Below are 23,397 nucleotides of genomic sequence, written 5' to 3'. Positions count from 1 at the left end.
CTTCTTTTTTTTTAAACATTGTTCATTTTTTTTAAAATGATTTACTTATGCATACAAGTACTGGGGTACAGGCCAGAAGAGCAGGGGCATTCACCAGAGACAGAGTGGGGAGCAGGACAGGTGGATTAACTGAAATCCACTGCTGAGGGGAGCAACGGGGAGGACAGAAGAGGTCTGCTGCACCATGTGGGTCAGCTCCCTGGTTGGGGATCGAACTCGTACTGCAGTGGTTAAGAATATTAGTGCTGCACTTTAACCCACTGCACCACCAGGGAGGACCCATATCATTGCTCACTTTTGAACGTATTTGATTTCTCCCCTCAGGTGTAGTCTGGTAGTTCATGCATCATCCATCACCACAGTCCTCGGTGCTCTCCCCTCCCCTACTTAGACCCCTCGCTCCTCTTAACTGCTTTCTCCAAATCAATGGCTGTTTCTTGAGTACCCTACCTACAGCCACAAAGAGTTTTTGATGACACACCAGTGTTTCAACATCAAAATGAAATAATTTGGATCCTCTTCTGTGTCCTTTCCTTTTCTAAACTAGCCCTTACAGTTTTCAGTCTTCCCAAACCCCCTGTTTTAATAGTCATGATGATTTGAGCATCAACGTAATTTTACACACTGCTATTTAACTGTGAGAGAAATTACTGTGTTAAATTCGGGGGTGAGAGAAATTACTGTATTAAATCCGCATCTTGAAAGGGAACTAGAGTAGTGTAAAAATGAGCAGCATTGCAATGACTTTAAGCAATTAAGTAAAAAAGAAAAGCTTAAATATTTGTATTAATTTAGAAATATTTCACTTTATTATCTATAGCATGATATGAAAATATAGTCTTATTACCTGTCAAGCATGTTAAATTATGGTTAATATTCTCAGTTCTTAATTAATTTTTTCTTAAATGGTATTTGAAATCCATTAAACTATTTAAGCTGTTCCAACTGGCAAATAGGGATCAGTATTTTCTGTCTTTATTACAACTGTTCAGGGGATGAATATGAACCATGATGTTAAACAATAAGGGGGGAAATGAAGTAAAGTAAGTTGAAGTTAACATGACATTTTATTTAGAGAATGGACTAACAAAATTTACTCTAAACATTAATTTTTGAAATTTAATTACTTTGAAAATTATTACTATAATCTAATCATATAAAATCCTGCTAAGCTCTCATCATTGTATTCAAGTTGTATTTACATCATCATCATCATTATATCTCTCTCCTTTTTTCTTTTACGTTATTAATCTCAGCAGCTGTCTATTTGGGGGAACAAAAGAGATATATTTCTCTTTCCCTTCTAAAAGAGGTAATGTGCAAACAAGACTTCAGATTAAATATTTTAATGCTCTTTTATGTAGATGATGCTAAGTTTAGAATCAGCACGAAGAACACATTATCTGGAATTCTGCTTGGAGTTTTAGTTTTCACTTCTCCCTCTTGTTCACTGTCCCGTCTTAGGGAAAAGATGGTTAGGTGGCTAAAAATACAGAGACAATTAGTATTGTTTCTAGAAAAAAATGCTAGATTAATGTTCTATTTTTTTTAAGATGTACTGCCTCTCTAGTATCTGAAGTATGAACATTGTAATAAATATTTATAACTGCTTACATTTCCCTGAATATGTTATAGTAAATCAACTATATAACTTACACATGATCTCATCTTAAAGTACAAGTAAAAATTCAGTGAAGTCAGACAATCATATTTTTAAAAACCTACAAAACAGTTATTGTAGCCTCAAAATGGCAAATTATTATTGACTTTTCTTTGGGCTTCCTACAAACCAAGTGAAAGGTGAAATGATAACCCTCATTATTTGATAGGGTCTCATTTCAAGCTAGTACTTAATTAGGATAATTTTTTTTTCCTCATTCAGATTTTTAAAATAACCACATGATTCAATAATTCTGTTTCTGCATATTTACCAGAAATAACAAAAACAAATCCAGGAGACCTTTCATTCCCCCCTGCAGCACTATTTATAAAACCAGGATATGGTAATGGCATAAATGTCCATTCATAGGTGAGTGGATAAAGAAGCTGTGATATCTGTTCCTTCCCATTTGTCTATATACAATGAAACAGTAGTCAGCCATACCAAAGAACACAATTTTGATTTTTGCCAATAATTTGGATATGCCTTAAGGGTATTAGGCTAAGTGAAATAAGTCATGCAGAGAAAGCCAAATATCAGTACATAGAATCTTACATGTAGAATCTGTAAAACATCAATTGAAGTTCACATGTATATAGAAAAGACTAGTATTTGCCATAGGCAAGGGGTTAGAGATAGATTAAGGGAGTCAAAATATGCATACATTCATTTATAAAATAAACAGGCCACGGGGTGATAATAAATAGGATAGTGAATACAGTTAATGTTATTTATTGCATATTTGAGAAGTGATAAGGTCTTGAACATCTTTATAATAACATAAAAACTTATGTTACTATGTATACGTACAGATATATTAGTTAGACTTATTGTAATAGTTGATCACTTTACAGTATATACACTTACCTCATTATCATGTTGTACACCTGATGATAATGGAATTTTTGTTAGTTAGACTTTAAAAAAGTAAAATATTTTGTTTAGGAAAAACATACATGATATTTTAGATGATACATGATGTCATCTAAACTAGGGAATTCATTTTCATTGTTGAGCTTTTCAGCCAACCAGTGTGATTTATGGAAGGTAGACAAATTTAGGCAGTAAGTTGACTGCTCAACTGTGCATGCTTGTTCTACTCTAGCTCTGACTTTGGGCAGATGTTATAACCTTGTTGTTTTGGTCCTCATGTTCAAAATGGGGGTGCAAATTTGTTACAAGGATGAAAAAATTATAATATGTGAATAGCACTGAGAACTATGCACAGCATATAGAAAATGCAAATCAAATTTGTAAACTAAGTACATTTGACTGTAACACTTGGAAAGTTAAAAAATATTGTCCACCAAAAAAAAAAAGAGTTTAAATTCCATTCTCTTCAGAGTTTACCTTCCATATCTTTCAATAATATAACTATGCAAGTTGTCAATAAGATTCTAAAAAGACACAGCTATCTCTGTTTAAGAATGAATCATGATTGTCTTCTTTTCAGATATATAAAACCTTGAAGATACTGAGTAGGTAGAAACTTATCCTAAAATACATCCGAACTATTATAAAATTTTCTAAAATGTGGGAGTTGGAGAGTTAGAAAGCTAGTAAAGAGGACAGAATTATAGTGCTAAAAGTTATAAGAAGAATACTAATAAATTTATATTTCACTATTCAGATTCACTTGTCATTGCTTTTATTATCACCAGAAATAATATCTAACATTTGTTCAACAGTGTCATGAAGTATAGCATAACTTTCATCCAAGATAGGTGTTCAGTATTACTTTACAATGATTTCATGATAGTGAGGCATATTGGGAAAGATAGCCAGTGAGATCAGCCCAGTGGTGAGTTGATTGGCGACCTTTTTTGAATAAGAATACCTACAAGTCATTTCAAATTTTTCCCATTAGTAAGTTGAAATACATTTTATTTAACATGTCAACTTAAATGACAGTTGATGTCATTTTGTGAGTTTGATGGTAAATTAGGTGACTGGACATGGGCAGATGTTCATGGCAAATAGCATGGGATTTGGCAGTGACTTTGGGTAGGTTGTGTTAATTAAAAAGTACTCAGATTCACAAAAAGTTGGACTGTTTACACTTCTCATATAACAGTAAGTTTTAGCCATTATGATTCCCATGCATAAGTAGAAGGTGAATCCAGCTGTCTGTACATAAATAGACATCTTGACAATACATCATAATACTCTTCAAGAGAAAAAAAAAAAAAACTGAGTTGGTAGACTACAGTACCAAGTGCTGTAGGAGACCTCCCTGGTAGCACAAGGGGTTAAGTCTCAGGGCTATGAAGCTATCTGCAGCCACTGCAGCACACGTTTGATCCCCAGCCAAGGAGGTGACCCACATGGTGCAGCAGACCTGTCCTGTCTTGGCCCGCTGCTCCCCTGAGCTGTGTATTTCAGTAGATCTGTCTGTTCTGCTCTCCACTGTGTCTCTGGTGAATCCTCTCACCCCCTCCACACTCTGACCTGTACCCCAGTTCTTGTATATATGAATAAATAAATCTTTTAAAAAAGTGCTATAGAATATTGCCCTATCATAGTTATGCAAATACTATTACCACACCTGAACTATTTCTTAGATTATTGAAACAAGCAAGATAATTTCATTTCCTGTGATAAAATGAAAGTATGAAATTATCAGTGGATAGTTAATTTATCACAAACAGTCATTTAGGCTCTGGTCTGGGACTAAGAAAAACTAGTCCATTGACAGGACAGAAAATAGCTTAAAGATACAAGGTCTAAATTAGAGTAGAGGAGAAATAGCCTGAGAAGAATGGATTACTATGTTAACAGGGTAGATTCCCATTTCTTAGATGACTTAGGCCCAGGGTTGGGTAACAGAATGGGTAGAAAGAAAGTACTGTGCAGACAGTAAGTGCAGACTGACAGAAAATGCACCAGGGCACACATCGGGTCATGAGGTTCCAGAACAGCATCAATATAAGAAGTCGGGGTCCACAGCAGCCAGCTTATGCTTGTTAGAATGTCAGATCACTAGAATGGCCAAAAATTTTGTGGCAAAGAAAGACTTGTGCTTGTGCATGAAAACAAAATGTTACTGATGGACACAGAAAAATGAAGCAATATAATCAATTTCCAAAGAATAAAGACTAACTAACAAAACTTCACATTTGTAGTCAAACCCACTTTGTAGCAGAATATTAGAGTTATGGAGAATAAACAGACACTTTTATTTTTAAAAAATAGTAGAAAATGTCACTATTATAATTCACTTCTAGTAATTGAGAAGTGAATATCGTGTGTGTTTTTAAGCAATTTATAGCTTATGGTTTGTATTTTTACTCTAAAATATGCAAAAAACCTCATGTTTTTTAATAAAATTACAAGTGAACAGTTTGTTTTAAAACACCAATTTCAAGTTGGATTTATACATTTAGATTTCCAGAAATACCCAACAGAATCAACAAAACTTCCTTTCGTTCTTTGCATTTTTTCTTATTTTTAATATTTGCTTTTATTTGATGTCCTCTGATACTCTGTGCTATTTAAATCACTGGAATCACACACATAACTCTAGTGATATACATTTCTGGAAGCCAAAAAGTACTGTATTAGCTAAATCACAGATTTTGTTTGTAGCTTTTGTCTCTTCCTCATTGTATTAACCAGAAGACTTTATTCTCTGGAGAACTGTAAATCAGAGAATCTTGGGCTACACATAGGCACACTAGGAATATCTTGGCTGTACTGAGCAGTAACTCAGTTCTGTGAAATTATATCCACTGGGATCTATGGGATGTTTGAGACAGCTTTATTTCTCAAATTTATTACATTCCTTCACAGCTTCTCTTAAAGATTTCATAAACTCACAATGAAAAGTGGTCACTTAAAATCAGACTTCAAGCATAGCAGAGGTAATCAGGCCAGCCTTGTCCTGAGCCCTATGTGAAAACCAAGCCCACCGACTAATGATCCAAGCACCTGTTGGTCCAGGACCGACAAGCCCCAGGTAGGCCTCTTCTGCCTTAAGATCATGCCTGGGGAATTTTTTCTGGGCCATTGAACAAGCCAACTCTGTCAGAATGGAGCTTATTTTCTTTTTTATAGCAAGACAATTTTTGAATTTCAAAAGAACACACAGGACATTTTCAAACCCTTTGCTATTTGACCTATTTGCAGGTTGGTGAGGACATTTTGCATTGTTCTATTACAGAAACGGGAGTTGTGGTTTTGTAGTAGAAAACTGCAACTCTGATTTTTATTGCATTGTGATTTTACTAATTAGTTTGTTTTCTATCATGGGGTATCAAGAAGTCTTTTTTTTTTTTTTTTTGGTTTTTTTTTTTTTTATTTAAGACCTTACAATAAGCTGTCTTCAAAAGTTTTTTTTTTTTTTTAATGGAGCTGAGGGGACAGTGTCTAGCCATTTTGCATATTTTGTTCTAAATGTAAACAATAAAATAAAATAATAAAATGTTGCACTTGCAAAGGATAAGATCCAGTGTGAGTTCAGTGGATAGTAGTCTTTTAAAGTTTAAAATAAAACATTATTTTAAATTAATTTAAATTAGATTTAAAATAAAATCTATCACTTGATAGATTTCAAAAGTGCTTTTACAGCATCTTTATCCAAGGAAACAATTGCGGTAAATTATGTAAAAACTAGGGATTATGTAAAGAGTATATGGCCACGTCTCCAAAGCGGTAACCTCTGATCCCCACAAGATACTTTACATTTTCAGAGGTCACCCTGCAAAACTTTACATAGTTTGGATGTATTGTGGGTGCTGTGAGCTTGATGCTGCTCTACTTCAACATTAAAATCAGGTTTCAGGGCCCTCCCTGGTGGCATGAAGGGTTAAAATGCAGCACTATGAAGCTATCCGCAGCAACTGCAGCGTGAGTTCGATCCCTGGCCAGGGAGCTGACCCACATGGTACAGCAGACCTCTCCTGTCTCACTGGCTACTCCCACCAACAGTGTATTTCAGTAGATCTACATGTTCTGCTCCCCACTCTGTCTCTGGTGTATCCTCTCACCACCCCTGCACTTCTGGCCTGTACCCCAGTTTGGAATACACAAATAAATTAAAAAAAAAAAAATAGGTTTCATTCCTTGGATGATGTCATAAGTTTAGTCCATGGGATTCCCCACCATTGTTAAGACTTAACAGCACCGCTCAGAGAAATATAATATCAAACATCTGTGTGAAAAAAGTTAATGAGGTTGATGATAGTATAATTTGATTTCAAGATTTGAGAAGTTACGTGGACCTTTTAGACAGACAATATTTTCAGGAATTGCAGTTTTTTTAAAAAATAATTTTTTAATCAATGCTTTTTTTTTTTTCAAATAACTCACTATTTTTTTTGCATATAAATACTTAAGTAATTTAGACTTGAATACTTTATAAATGGACCTGGTAAGTCCATTTGTTTTGGCCTGAAGTAAAGTGAAAAAATACTGAAATTCTAAGGATGACATAATAGTAGAGAGTTTCAGAAGCCCTGAAGTATGAAATGTCATTGCACTGTTTCAGCCAGTTTGTCTACTTTGAAAAAACAAAATGTAACAGCTGAACTTTCAAAAAAAATTGACTTGTATTGGTTCTTTCTAGTACTATGCTGTACTGATGTTTTTTAATTCATGAATGTTCAAAATGATTTTGTTTCCTGTCATTTCATTTTCTTTTATTTGTCTGGTTTATTTTTCTTACTCAGCACCCATCTGCCATCTTTTGACCAGAATTGTTTATTTTCAGGAGTTTTAGGATCACTGCAAAATTCAGTGGGAAATAGAATTCCCACTCCCTCACAGCCTTTCCCAGTGATACATTTGTTACATTTAATGAATATAAATTGACACCTCATTATCATCCAAATTGCATAATTTACATACGGTTTGACTTGATGTTGTACCTTCTATAATTTTGACAAATGTGTAATGACGTGTCTACCATTAGACTATCATGGAGTTTTTTCACTGCACTGAAAATCTTGTGTTCTACCTATTCCTTCCTTAACCCTGTCAACCACTGAACTTTTTTCTGCCTCTATTCTTTTGGCATTCTCTAGAATGTCATATTGTTGGAATGACATTCAGAATGTCACCTTTTTAAGTTTGGCTTCTTTCACTTAGTAATATGCATTTATGTTTCCTCCATGTCTTGATAGCTCATTTCTTTTTAGGTGGGTGTTTATGAGATTCCACTTAGATTTAATCAATTTGCTGTTCTGAGGTTAAAGTACACAATTTAGTAAAAATATGTAGCAAAAAACTCTTAAAAGGAAGCAAGTCTTAACCTCCAGTTTAACAGTCACCTTTCAGAGGTCTCCTGGTGGCCTAGAGTTTGTCTCAGCGCTATGACCTCTGCAGCCTGAGTTCGATCCCCGGGCAGGGAGCTGACCCACATGGCACAGCAGACCTCTCCTATCTTGTCCACTGCTCTCCTCAGCAGTATATCTCAGTCAATTCACCTGTTCTATCCCCACTCCATCTCTGGTGAATCCTTTCAATTCCTGCACCTCTGCCAAACACTCCAGTTACTCTTCTACTAAATAAACGTTTAAAAAAAATAATCATGTCTTCTAGTCCTGAATAACATTAAATATTAGTGGCTGATGTGTACAGATGAATTTAGAGATTTTCATTTGATAAAAATCAGGAGATGCCAGGTCATTAAGATTTTATAAGCCTACATTTGGGGGTCTGAAGTTAGAACATTATGTGTTGGCAATTTAGGAGCCTTGCAGGTGATATTGGCCAAAATTTCGTTTTTTTCTTAAAATCTTTTTACTCGAATTAATTTTCTAAAAAGTGCCAAATGATGGATAATACAGTCTTAGTGAAATCAGAATAGTTTCTTCATTATTTACATAGAGAGAAATTGAAATGCTATAAAGTTAGGAGTAGAAAGTGAAAGTCATTTGCAAATAACTTAAAAAATAAATATTTATATTCTAAACTTAAAATTCAGAATTGCAATTTGATTAAATGAAGTGGAATCATTATAAAACCCTATATGACATTTTCACTAGTATGCATACAGAGTGAAGTCACTGGTCTTGGAGGAGTATTAGAATGTCATTCTCACTAATGGTGACCTTGTGTTCAAGCCACTATATCTGGTTGTCGCACTTTGACATCAGGTGCTTCAGATATGTTTGTTATCTTCAAGTTCAAATACCCAATCTCATTCTAATGTTGACAGAACCTCAACTAATTTTTAGACTGTTGGTTTAATTGTATAAAACTTGCACTGAATAGTCAAAGAAGGTGAAGAATCCCTTTCAGTTAACCACTTATTTATGGAGCTTTCACTGCCTTGGCATAAATTACAAATCTGTATTTGCAAATGTGAGGTGACCCAGGTCTAAACAGTCTGTTGAAATTGTACAGTATGGCATATATATGCAAGGAAAGGTTGTTGTAAACGGTGGGAGAAATTTTATAAACACTTTCAAGTGTTCCTACATGAAAATTGAATCAAATTCTTATTTTACCAACAATGTATGAAAGTGCCAATGTCTTAAAATTTTACATAATGCTTGACTAAATTTCACCGCTAGGAACTTATCTTGGGGAAATGAACCCTTTCTGTTTTAGGATGTTCTATGTTGTGCTTTTTAAAGAGGTAAAAATTTTAATGTAGGGGCCTCTCTGTTGCACAAGGAGTTAAGTCTCAGCACTATGAAGCAATCCACAGCCACTGCAGCATGAGTTTGATTCCCCAGATATTGAGCTGACCCATATCACAGCACAGCAGACCTCTCCTGAAGTGCACACTGCTCCTCTTAGCAGTTTGTTTCAGTCAATCTGCCTGTTCTGCTCCCCACTCTGTCTCTGGTGAATTCTCTCAATCTCCTGCATCCCAGCTCTTGTATGCATAAATAAACATATATATATATATATATATATATATTTTTATGTAGCTTATCTGTTCACACTTATGACATTATTTAAACAAATGATTACATATCATTGAAGTCAAACATTATGTAGCTAGTCAAAATATTTCCCAAAGTTTCTTCCTCTATTTAATTCTGACATAGAAGGAACCCATGTATTTCAGTAGTATAAAGTAAATGTATTCCCTATTTGTCTTCATCATTTCATTCCTCAATCCCTTTGTAGAATGTCAGCAGCCAGGATATCCTTGTGATGTTCACAAAATAGTACCTCTGTTCAACCTCAAAATTAAAGATAAATGGATTCTTTTCATTTCTAGCAACCAAATCTAGAGGTTATATATAGTAAAGAGTGTTCTAATCCTTCTTAGCTCTAAACTGATCAGAAAATGTTTGCTTCATCCATAATTGTTTAGTATCTGAGACCCCTGTTTTTCTTTTCCAATTAAGGGGGAGAAGAAAATTCCCATTATGTACATCTTTATTAATCAAGCAAAAACTGGGGAACAGATGTGGGATTCTTTTGCTGCTACAAAGATAGACAGAGGGAGAGTCATAATTTTTAGGCTTGTGGCTTTAAATGATGCCCATGAGACAGCGTCAGAGATAGAGCTATCAAGATGCAGCATCCCAATTTCAGCAGTGTATTTTAAAAGAAACTCAGATTTCTTTGCTCATCCCCATTCATAGTGTTATAGTGTACCTGCACGTGGCTGTTTGTTGTTGACGACGTGCATTTGTTTACAAGTTCTTCAGATTTTCTGCCCCAAGTGAGGATGGAACAAACATACACTTTAGTTGAAGAAACTCATCTATTAGATTTTTTAAACAATTCAGATTTCCATATATAGATCTAGAGTTTGGAGGATCTGGTCTAACTGGGCTACAGGACACATTTTAGTATATGGCACAATGCTTCTTCAGTCTCAGATTTTGCTTGTTTTACCACAGTACCTTTCCTTTTTTTAAGATTTATTTATGCATACAAAAACTGGGGTATAGGCCAGAGGTGCAGAGGGTGAGAGGATTCACCAGAGACAGAGTGGGGAGCACAACAGGCAGATTGATTGAAATACACTGCTAAAGGGAACAGTGGGCGGGACAGGAAAGGTCTGCTGTGCCATGTGGGTCACACCTGGCCAGGGATTGAACTGGTGTTCCAGTGGCTTCGGACAGCTTCATGGTGCTGCACTCTAACCATTGGGTCACCAGGGAGGGCTCTAAAACAGTTTTAAAAGAATGATCTTTAACAATAATTGTCATTAGCTTTTCCTCCTTAGTCTTGAATGCTTAAACTTCTAAGCACTATGTTATTTAACTTGATAAAGGCACCTTGAAAGCATGCATTATTCCTGGTAAGTATATTTAGGCTAATAAAACTGCTATCAGAAATACTTCAATTCCATGTATGACTGGATGTAGAATATATGTCAGATACTATCAAGAATATATGTCATATACTATATATGTCATATACTTTTATTTCATTGAAAGTTTCAACTGCTATGAAATTTTAAATATTCTCTTTTAAACAAAATTTATTTTCCTTTTATTGTAAATTGTTGCCCTTTGCCCATATATTAACTATATCACATTCCAGTTCTAAATCACAATATATTATCAGCACTCATAAATTAACAATATTGAAATGATACTCCCTTGGAAAGTCTCTCTTAAAAGTTTCCATGATCTAGAGCTATTCTACATGTTTTTAATATTCCAAGCCAGTTTTCTACCCAAGCACTTCTATCATCAAACATTTTCAACTAATCCTCATATTTCTACAGAGTATGTTTAGTGATAGTTAAATTATTTGCTTTGACTTTATAATTCTAAAACTACTATGACTTGAAGTTAGAAATAATTATCAGCCTAACAAAAATTCTCATGTGACTCATACAGTGTTAGAATCCTGGGGTTTGATGTGAGTGAGACAGTTTTTCTGTTGTCTCAGGATGTTAATATAGTCACTGTACCAGTCTCTCTCCCCCCCCAAAAAAATGTCATTTGCCTCAGAAATTGCAAGGAGGGTTGATTTTGTGATATTTCTTATAAGTATAAACCCACATCCTACAAATTTGAACACATGGGTTATGATTGGTTGATGTTTTCCTGTCTCCCCTATGTAATTCTCTCTAGAATCACAAGAATTTTTACCTTCTCTCTAGAATCACAACTGTTTGAGGGGAGTTAAAATTAGTAAAATTAATAATAATGTATGTGGGGAAATTAAAATAAAAATATTTCTCCTGGAAAGCTAGAGTCAAATCTTAGAGGAATTTTTATACCTATGAATCACAGCAACAACACCAAAACCAGTAAGATATGACTGCCTCTTTCGTAAGGACTGAGTGTGTTTTCAATATTCTCTTTTGTTTTAGTTAATTCTTACTTATTTTTGTGTAGAAGAACTGAGGTGTAGGCCGGAGGTGCTGGAGTTATAGAGGATTCATCAGAGACAGAGTGGGGAGCAGAATAAGTGCATCTGCTGAATCCACTGCTGAGGGGAGCAGTGGGCAGGATAGGAGAGGTCTGCTGAGCCATGTGGGTCAGCTCCCTGGCCAGGGATCAAACTCCCGCCTTAGCAGTAAGAGCACTGAGACTTAACCCCTAGGCTACCAGAGAGGTTCCTTTGATTTATATATTCCTTAAAACCTTAGAGAAAATATATAACTAGCTAATATTATTTAGTAGCATTATATACACATATGTGATATATTAGAATGAATTAATATATATCTATAGTAGAATAAATTTAAAATGAAGAAACACAGTTATCTCTTAACTCCTCTATGTTAACAGATCCACTATTAATACTTAACGTAACCTAAATGATTTTTCTTCTAATGGCTTATTATATCCCATGATACGCAAATAGATATCATTTACTTTTACTATACACTGCTATAGTCTTTCATTTTTTCCCACCTCATCATGATGATGACAAACTAATGTAAAATTTGTCTAAGGTTTTCTTGTGAAGAAATTCCATATCACATTCTTTGTGAATTCTGCTATTAATGTCATTATTTTATCAGAGTTGATGCTGTAGCATAGCACAGGAAAATAAAGAAACTTAAGATTTAGATTTAAATAGAGTGAGTAATATTTACATCTCAATTGGTATTTATTTTTATTCTGAAATGTGTATGTAAGGTGGGGGTTGGTGGGGATGTTTGTGTGACACATGAGTATAGATGTCTAGGCTTATTGCACTGTGCAGTTCAGTTTATTTGTCTCGTAAAATTCTCTTGGTGTTTGGGAGTTGCAGAGCACCATAAAAAGAATGCAGTGCTGCTTTTGAAGAAGTGCCCTTTTATAAATGCTGATCACTGAACGAAGTACCATAATCATGAATTCACCATAGAAAGAGAAGAAAAGGGTACATGCCGCAAGTTACTGCTCCTACATATTCTCCAGTTATTTTTCACAGGAGCCAGCATACATAGAATAATCTAAGTCAGCAGAAGTAGAAAAATCTATCTCAGAAGAAGCAAAATAATCTAACTCAATAGAAACGGACCTTTTTACATTCTTAATGTGTTTATTGTTATAGTAAAGTAATAACAGCAAATATTTGAGTACACACTTGCATGAATTATCTGATTAACACTCTTAAGAGGACCCTCCCTGGTGGTGCAGTGCATTAAAGTGCACCATTGTGAGGTCATTGCAGCCACCACAGCATGAGTTCAGGCCCTGGCCAGGGAGCTGACCCACATGGCACAGCAGACCTCTCCTGTCCTGCCCGCCGCCCTCCTCAACAGTGTATTTCAGCCGATCGGCCTGTTCTGCTCCCCACTCTGTCTCTCTGGTGAATCCTCTCACCCTGTACCTGTACCCTGGTCTTATATCCCAGGTTTTGTATGCATAAATAAATAAATCTATAAAAATTACACTGCTAAGAGCTCTGAGATTAAAAAAAAAAAAAAAAAAATTTAGGGGCCCTCCCTGGTGGTGCAGCGGGTTAAAGCACAGCACTGAGAAGCTGAAGCCACTTCCGCATGAGTTCGATTCCCGCCTGCCCCAGAGGTGACCACATGGCGTGGCAGACCTCTCCTTACCCGCCTGCTGCTCCCCTCAGCTGTGTACTTCATAGATCTGCCTGTTCTGCTCCCCGCTCTGTCTCTGGTGAAGCCTCTCGCCGCCCCTGAGCCTCTGGCCTGTACCCCAGTTTTGTATGAATAAATAAATCTTTAAAAAAATATGAATTTGCATAAATATAAGAGTGAGTGCATGTGTGTATATTTGTCTGCATATGCAACAATGGAAGTTGCCATTCTGCCTTACAACCCTTCTAACCTTGCTTTTCAGATGTCTGCTTCAGCTTGCTTGAGAGATTGAGGCGGTCATACTCAAATTCCTATCTTCTATTTTTTTTTTTTAATTTTATACATAGTTTACACCATTCTTCCTTTCTGCACAATGTATGCGTTCTCGGGTATAGTCCCTGTAAAACTCCCACCACCGAGTCACCCCTGCACCATCACCATAATCCCTGTGTTCGTCTCTCCCCTATTCTGATTCTTCCCCGTTCCCCTCTCTTTGACACTTTCTTCCTCTTAACTCCAGGAACCTCACCTCCTTTGTGAAAGTCTAGTTTTTAATGATTTTGCTTTGTCTGTATTCATCCATTAGGGCTCTTTTTGTTGATTTCATTGCCGTGAATGATTACATTTCCTGTCTTTAGAGCTGAATCTTTTTCCATTGTATGGATATACCACAACCTTTGGGGCATCAACTTCTTAATAGAAATAGTTTATATTTAAAATAAAAAAGCACAGAAACACATCCTGTGACTTCTCACTGTGCTTGAAAATAGTATAACGTGCTTAAAAACTTTGCAGTATGTATTTCATTTACAATATGTTAAATGCATTCACATTTCTTTTATGCAAAAAATCCAGGTATGAAAGTTAGAAAAGGAAGTAACAGAAAATCAGCAGAATTCTCCTACCAAAGTTAAACCCAAATTAATATTTTGAGGCTTTTTGTTACTTATGTATTTGACATGTTGACCAATATGTCCTATACATGATAGGTACATTTATTAATACAATATGTTGTTTTTAAAGCTTTGTTATGTGCAGTTACCCTCATGCCAAATTTTTAAAGGTATTTGCAAATTCCTAACTACAAATCTTCATATTTATTGTAATGACTTTGCTAAATCCATTTATGAGTTACTTATAGCACTAAACATCTAAGTTCATGATTTAATTTGGCTTGCATTTTGCTTTTAAATGGTGCCCTCTCTTGATCTTGTGTTCAAAGATATATTAGCTTTGTAAAAGGGATTGAGTAATGCTTTCTTTTATTCCCTTAAAGAATTTGTATAGGGGTTATGTATCTTTTACTTAACGTTGTTCTGATTTTTTTTCCCCTGTGGAATTAATCTAACCCTTCTGTTGCTAGGCAAGATAGAGTATGATTATTACAGTCTACTTGTCCCAATGAAATTTCTAAACAAAACAAACTACTTGAGAATTCTGAAGGAGGTATATTCGAGAAGAAAGTATAAATTTGGAGGTGAGACACAACGAAATGTGTTGTTTTTAGGCAACTTTCTCAGCCCTTTGACCCAAGTTTGAGTAGCCAACACACTTTAATCTGGTAACATGGTCCTCAATTATGGAGAATTTGTCATATTTTTAAAGAGAGGACCAAGACTTGAGTATCTGAGGAAATGCAGCATATGAGGGCAATCTCCCTTTTCTTTTCTATCTTTTTTAGTCCTTTGTTATATCTCCTCTTTGTGCCAAGAGGATACACTTCAGCCCAAAGCTGTGGCAAAGACAGCTGGCAACTGGATTCTAAGAATGAGCCCAGTCTAGGCAGAAGAACAAGTCCAATTTATAACTTTTCATAGTGCCTTTCAATTCACAGTTTCCACTGGGTCCTTTTTATCATCACAGTCTCTTATTCATATTCTCCAAAGAGCAACACATTATTCTCACACTTTCTTTTAAGATTTTATTTATTGATTTTCACATAGAAGAACTAGGGTGTAGACCAGAGGTGCAGGGGTGAGAGAATTCACCAGAGGCAGCGCAGAACAGGCAGATGCACTGAAATAATACTGCTGAGGGGAGCAGTAGATGGATCAGGAAAAGTCTGCTATGCCATGTGGGTCACCTCCATGAGGATCCCTGGGATCAAACCTGTGCTGCTGTGACTGCTGACAGCTTCATATAGCTGAGACTTAACACCTTGTGCCACTAGGGAGGATCTTTATTTTATTTATTTATTTATTTATTTATTTATTTATTTATTTATTTATTTATTTTTTTTTAATTTAAAGATTTATTTAAAGATATATTTAAAGATTTATTTATTTGTTCATACAGAACTGGGGTACAGGTCAGAGGCTCAGGGGTGGTGAGAGGCTTCACCAGAGACAGATTGGGGAGCAGAACAGGCAGATCGAAGTACACTGCTGAGGGGAGCAGCGGGCGGGTCAGGAGGGGTCTGCCGCGCCATGTGGTCACCTCTGGGGCAGGCGGGAATTGAGCTCATGCGAAGTGGCTTTAGCTTCTCAGTGCAGTGCTTTAACCCGCTGCACCATGAGAGAGAGCCTTTATTTTATTTTTTAATTAAACTTTTAATTTTCTTGCATTGTTATTTATTTTTGGGCAGTATTTAATGTCTCCCCTCAGGTATAGCCCCCACAAACCTTCCACCACCCATCACCCTTGAGCCATCACCATAGACACTTGGGTGCTTCCCTCCCCCAATTTGATCCCTCTTTCTCCCTCTCCCCTGTTGTTTTAGTTCTATAGATCAATTAGGTTTTTTTTTTTTTTTTGATGCTTTGTTCATTTTCTCTATATTCTTCCTATAAGTGATAGCATTCAATAATTTTCTTTTTTCCTTCTCTTAGGCTTTTCATATTTAATGAATGCTCTTTGTATTGTTTTAAGAACTCTGAAAAATGATTCTGACCATTTTTCTTTTTAAAGATTTATTTATTTGTGTATACAGAACTGGGGTACAGGCCAGAGGCTTGGGGGCGGTGAGAGGCTTTACCAGAGACAGAGCGGGGAACAGAACAGGCAGATCGACGAAGTACACTGCTGAGGGGAGCAGCGGGCGGGTCAGGAGAGGTCTGCCACGCCATGTGGTCACCTCCGGGGCAGGCGAGGATCGAACTCATGCGGAAGCGGCTTTAGATTCTCAGTGCTGTGCTTTAACCCGCTGCGCCACCAGGGAGGGCCCTATTCTGACCATTTTTATCCTTGAACTAATTGCTTCAATGGAGATGTTTGGAGGGTCTTAGTCTACTGTTTTCATAGACTGCCAGTATATCTATTATTACTATTATTATCATATTTATAAGGTTTATTCTTCTTCTTCTCTTTTTTTAATCATATATATAATAGAAAACCCAAGAGTTACATCTGGGGTGGTTGTGAAGATGAATTGAGAACATCTTTTGAAATTCATTTTTATCTCTAATAATATGTCTAACTCTCTTTCTTCTTCATTTCTGAAGTTTCATTGCAATTTATTCTGTTTTTCTTGTGCTTATATAGATACCAGAAGTAAGTCTGTTTTCTTATCAAGTACATGGGGAAAAACCTGAGTTAAAAGTATGGGCTGTGCACTTTCCAATATATTTCATATTTTTTTGTGCCAAATCTGATATGCAAGTTCATGTTTCCAAAACTATTCTAAGATTATTTTAGACCCTCAATGATTCTCATCTTTAGTTCCTAGATTCCCTTTGTACAAATATCCAGAAGTGGCTTGTGACCCTAAATAGTCATAATATTATCTGCTTGATTACAATGCAAGCAAGCATCTCAATGTAAGCATGTAAATAATTTATGGAATAACAGAGACTTGTCAATGGAAATTTAAGTTTCCCTTCCAATCTCTTGCATGTCATTATTCACAGGTGATTATTGCTCTTCCCAGAAGCTATGTGCATGTTCATCATACAACCATGTCCTTGGGTAAATATCAAATAGCATGATGGACCAAAGTTTATATACAGATTGTTAGGCTTCCTGTCTCAGTCTATATTTAACAGATTACACTGGCCTTCAGATATGCTCTTAGAAAATATATATCACAAAGCAATTCTAGCAAAAAATTGTGGTTAACCCCTAAAAATGTAATCATCAAGGAATATACTCATCACTCATCAGCACTTTTTATTTTGCTCATAGTTCTGGGTAGAAGCAAAGTTAAAGCTGATATTTATAGCTTTAACTCACAGCATATTAACATGGTATTTATTTTTGTCACATTTATTCTTTAAATATTTGGCTCTAATATTTGGTTTTAATTAGAGAAGAACAATGCTTCATGACAATGGGGCTGAATGTGTGTGTCCTCTTTAGATACCCCTGTTTAATGACTACTTACCAAGAATACCCCACTTACCACCAGATGTAAATAAACCAAGTATAATTTGTGCTCCCTAAAATAGAGGGACCCACATAGTCTCTGTGGTTTCATTATTATCCAAGAAGATACGACCATGTGATGTTTTGAAACAAAGAGTTGAATTTATTTTCCTTTCAATGCAAAGCGCTGTTGAATTAGTAAAAAATAATCTCTCTGAAACATAGAACTGATAACTTACATTGTGTTAGGGGAATTGGAAGTTCAGGGATTAGAGAACTGTATAAGCAGGCCTCTGAGTAATTTACCTGTGACGATAAAGTCGAGTACTATGTCGTCGCTATTACTATGTAGTTAACATGCAATAAAGTGGGCCTGTGGCCATTGACTCTCAAAAACTTGTGTCCTCAGGAGAAGGTGACATTAGTCAATTCTGTTCGATATATAACCACTTTTTATGGTTTTATATTCCTATTGGGAAAGAACAGTCATTGCCTTTCTTAAATATGGTACATAAAAACTGTATAGAGTTTGGAGTTTAGGGAGATAAATTAGATAGATAGATAGATTAACAGAACATTGTTTGATACTTTGATTTGGTATGTGTGGATTAGAACATTGAGGTATGCAATACATTTAAAAATGGTGACTATTAGCAAAAAGATGTTTAGAAAATGGCTCTCTCATTATCTTCTTGGGATAGCTTTTACCTAATTCTCTTCACTTACGTCTTTTTCATATTAGGAACCTCTGAAGTAAGGAGCATGGCTTTTGCTCAGCTGTAGCTACCATCCACTAGCTTGCCTCAATCTTTAAAATTAGCTAGGGAGGTCAAAGTTCATTCAAGTACAGTCCTTTCCCATTTGAGTTTGTGAATTATTACACGGATTTGGCAAGTCAAAGGCATGGAAAGAGAGAGACAGGGTACTTTGCTTTAAGGACTAAGAAAGGTGATTTTTGAGAACTTTTTGCGTTAAGATGTCTCCATATAGCTACCTACGGAAATAGAAAAGTCTAGAATTGGCATCTTGAATGTTATTAGAGCAGCAATGTGATATAGCTTTATGCAATAAAGGCAGTTCTTCCCATATAAGCAGGCATCACCTTTAAAATGTTTGTGTATTATAAGAATTTAGTTTTATAAGTACTTGTTTTTTAATATATAGCTTATTGTTCCATTAAAATTATGGTATATTAGTCTTTGGGATTGCAGACAACAGCCAAAAGCTTATTTAAACTCCAGTATACTTGAAGTGCCATAGCAACAGCATTATTTTAGTTATTTCTAACCACTATTTGAAAATGGTTTCCACTTGCAACTGCATTTCCAGCTACATATCAAGAAGCCAGAAGCATTTTACGGTACTTAGAATTTAATAACAAGGAAAGAACTCCTCATCAAAATTTCCGTGATAGAGCTAAAGCGTATATTTTGGAAAATATGAAGACTTGAATATACTTGTCAGCAAATGGGAATGAGTGGAAACTCCCAAAATATATGTGGCTTATTGGAACTGGATTAAAAGTACTCTCCCATTATTTGTAGTGACCAGACAAAGTGGCAAAGACCTCTAACAGCAAAGAGAGCAGTTACAGCAACTTTCAAATTATGTTTAAATTTATCTTACAGCAGGCCTCAAACTTTAAAGAGTACACAGGGCACCTAAACAAGTAATGAAATGAAGATGTGTCAACCCTGGTGTCTGGAGGGACTGAGTCTGTTGGTCAGATTTGACCTGGGATCCCACATGTTCGCGAGCAGTGTGGGTGACATAGAGGCAAAGTTTAACAAACTCGTCACTGTGTATTTAGTGACGGTTGCTTCTAAGATGCTCTGAATTGATTAAAAAAAAAAAAAAAAAAAGGCAGACAGGGCTACCCCTAGAAGAAGAAAGCAAATATTGTGCAAAAATGAACAATGATATAAAAAACACATAAATAAATAAATTTAAAAATTAAAAAAAAGGTCTTTAAAGATGTTTCACAACAAAAGAAAATATGCATTTTGATTTATTTCTAAAAGGAGACTATTTTAAGTAGGTTATGCTTTTGTTGAGTTTTCTAGATCTTTTTTTCTTTCTAGGATTTCCATGTAATCTAGTGTTTTGTTTTTTAAAGATTTATTTATTTATGCATACAGAACTGGGGTACAGGCCAGAGGCTCAGGGGTGGTGAGAGCCTTCGCCAGAGACAGAGTGGGGAACAGAACAGGCAGATTGACGAAGTCCACTGCCGAGGGGAGCAGCGGGCAGGTCAGGAGAGGTCCGGGGCCGGCGGAATCGAACTCATACGAAAGAGGCTTTAGCTTCCTAGCGCTGTGCTTTAACCTGCTGCACCACCAGGGAGGATCATCTAGTGTGTTTTCATAAATTTTTCAAAATTAGTGCATTATTTTGTTTCTCATTGAGATAACCTGATAATAAATGCTTACAAGATGACTTTTTATCACCCCTTTTTCTAAAAATTGTTAACATAAAGGAAACAACAAAACATAAACTTGCACATTTATATCTGAATTTAATTCAAATTCATATTTACCAGCTAGCTGAGAAATGTATCTCAAAATAAGAAGTACTGTCATTCTGTATTATTAAGCCGTGTCCTCATTAAGTTTGAAGACATAGTTTTCTGTGTTGAAAGTAAAAGTCATTTTGCCCTTTTTTTGAGGGGGGAAAAATGAAATATTTGCAAAGTTCGAATTTTCTATCCCATAGCACAATGATAAATAATCAGCCTCCGTTCTAAAGAATATTCATTCCAAATAAACAGCTAAACATTATCAGAGATTGAAAATTTTACCTTTAATGTAATTGTATGCCACTAACTCTCAAGTTAGACGTTTAATCACATGTTAGCTGTAAAGTCAATAATAGCTTACCATGTTTCTGGAAGCTCCCAATTCTTTTTTCTTAGCCTCACTTCTGCAAGACATTTCCATAAAATGGTGCAACTAAAAGGCTGTTTCCTGGAACATAAATGAAATCGCCTCCTTGCTATCAAGGTTTTGCTTAGTGATTTATGGTATGATGTACTTTTGGAAGTATTCCATCTGATGTGTACAGTTCTTAGGAGATTCTAAGGCTTTCATAACACAACCTGAAATTGGGGAAATTCTTCTGAAGTATAGCTAATGAACTGAGCATTGCACTTCACCACATGAATATAAAAGAAAATCTTGGATCACTTTCCCCTCTTTGAAAGATCATTGTCCTTCAGGAGTTTCCTCCAAGATGCTCCTGAGTATGTCTGAAGACTTATCCTTTCTACTCATCCACCAGCTGCCAACCCAAGCTTCTGTTTATCAGGCATGCATGCCTCTGTTTCCCAAACTCACTAAAATCAAATTGATTTCATACAGTGAAGGTTTTAATTCCCAGATTTTATTTATTTACTTGAATTTCTGATGTGCCATGCATCAGTACTTTATTTTTTTTTTAAGATTTATTTATTGATGCATACAGAACTGGGGTACAGGCCAGAGGTGCAGGGAGCGGTGAGAGGATTCACCAGAGACAGAGTGGGGAGCAGAGCAGGCAGATCGATGAAGTACACTGCTGAAGGAAGCAGCTGGCGGGTCAGGAGAGGTCTGCTGCACCATGTGGGTCACCTCCGTGGCAGGCGGGAATTGAACTCATGCTGAAGTGGCTTTAGTTTCTTAGTACTGGGCTTTAACCCGCTTCACCACCGAGGGACCCTGTTAGCACTTTCAACCAGGGCTTTCTCTTTGGTGGGAAACTCCAATCTTACTAGCAACAAATGATTTCATACATGGTTATTTCTTCAGTCAAATGTAATTTGATTGTAGTTATGTGACTTAAGCTAATGGTGTTTACTAATCTTTTTGCTGCAAGTGATAAACCAAAGGAAATAATGCTGACAGAAAGATACCAGCACAAATTATGAGAAACCAATGTACCAGAGAGGTCTGCCTTAGCTCTTTTTCTTTTCTTTTAATAGAGGAAAGGCCTGCACTATTACGGAGAAAGCCACATTTACTCTTGGAGCATATTACTGGGCTTCAGTTCACCACACATCATGCACATTATATTGGATCACTCTCATTGCCTCTTCTTGAGATGGGTTAGCACTCAAACATGAATTAACAATTAAAATTGAATGGAGAATAACTGAGTTTGAAGCGAGCTTTCTGAGGACTGCTTAATAGATTTGTTTTACTGCCCCTTTTTTTCTTTATTTTATATATGTACATTAATATATGTACATATAAAATAATATGGGCCCTTCCTGGTGGCACAGTGGGTTAGAGTGCAGCACTGCAAGCTGGCTGCAGCCGTTTCAGAGCGAGTTCAATCCCTGATGATCCCCAGCCCCAGAGGTGACCCACACGGCACAGCAGACCTCTCCTGACTCATCTGCTGCTCCCCTCAGCAGTGTACTTGGTCAATCGGCCCATTCTGCTCCCAGTCTGTCTCTAGTGAATCCTCTTACCTCTCCTGCACCTCTGGCCTGTACCCCAGTTCTGTATGCACAAATAAATAAATCTTCAAAAAAATGCTTTCCAGATTGAAGTTTTAGAATCTAGTTTATTCTTTCATGTTTACAGTAGAGGATTATTAAGATCTTAGATTACCTGGAAGACATCTGTACAAATATATGTAATCATGCAGCAGTGAATTTCTTGAGTGTGTCCTGCTTGAAGCCTGGTATTGGCAGCAGAGGAAAAATCTTCTAAAAGTAAAGGCACTGAGTTCACAGATCTTCTTTAAATGTTGACCTGCCACCCACTGTGTCACCGTAGGTGCACAACATGTGTTTTAAGCGGTCATGTTAAAGTGCCTGTCTCCCTCATCTTTTGTATCTTTCTCAGCTCAAATTAAGGGCAATACCTTGTACCTTGTGTTTTTATTGTCCTGATCCATTCAGTTGTCAATGTCGAGTTTCATGCCAAATACACAGAAAAAGCCATGAATGTCAATTTTCTTCAATATCCTGCTGCCCTCCCTTTTCTAGTCCAGTTTAACTTCAGAAAGTAGATAAAAATAAGTTCTGAGATGTGGTGCAATTCATAACATCCTTGAATTGAAATTGTTTTCTCTTTCTCTAATATTCAGTAATAGCTATTTATAAGCTGCTGAGTAGATTAGTGATCTATGCATTTTTGGTCACTTAAGCAGTTATAAGAAGCCATATTATGGCCTCCATGGTGGCTCAGTGGTTAAAGTCTCAGCACTAGGAAGCTATCAGCAGGCACTGCATTGTTCAATCCCCAGCCAGGGAGCTGACCCACATGGCACAGCAGACCTCTCCTGTCCAGCCAGCTGCTTCCCTAAGCTGCGTGTTTTAGTAGATCTGCCTGCCCTGCTCCCCACTCTGTCTCTGGTGAGTCCTATCACCCCCTGCACCTCTAACCTATACTCCAGCTCTTCTATGCATAAATAAATTAAAATTAATCTTAAATATATAGATAGATAGATAGATAGATAGGTATAGATAGATAGGTATAGATAGATAGATAGATAGATAGATAGATAGATAGATAGATAGATAGATAGATAGATAGATAGATAGATAGAT

The sequence above is a fragment of the Condylura cristata genome, unplaced genomic scaffold, assembly GCF_000260355.1.
Source record: "Condylura cristata isolate star-nosed mole 26May11 unplaced genomic scaffold, ConCri1.0 scaffold00028, whole genome shotgun sequence".
Classification (NCBI taxonomy): Eukaryota; Metazoa; Chordata; class Mammalia; order Eulipotyphla; family Talpidae; genus Condylura; species Condylura cristata.
Note: the sequence above shows the minus strand (reverse complement) of the source record.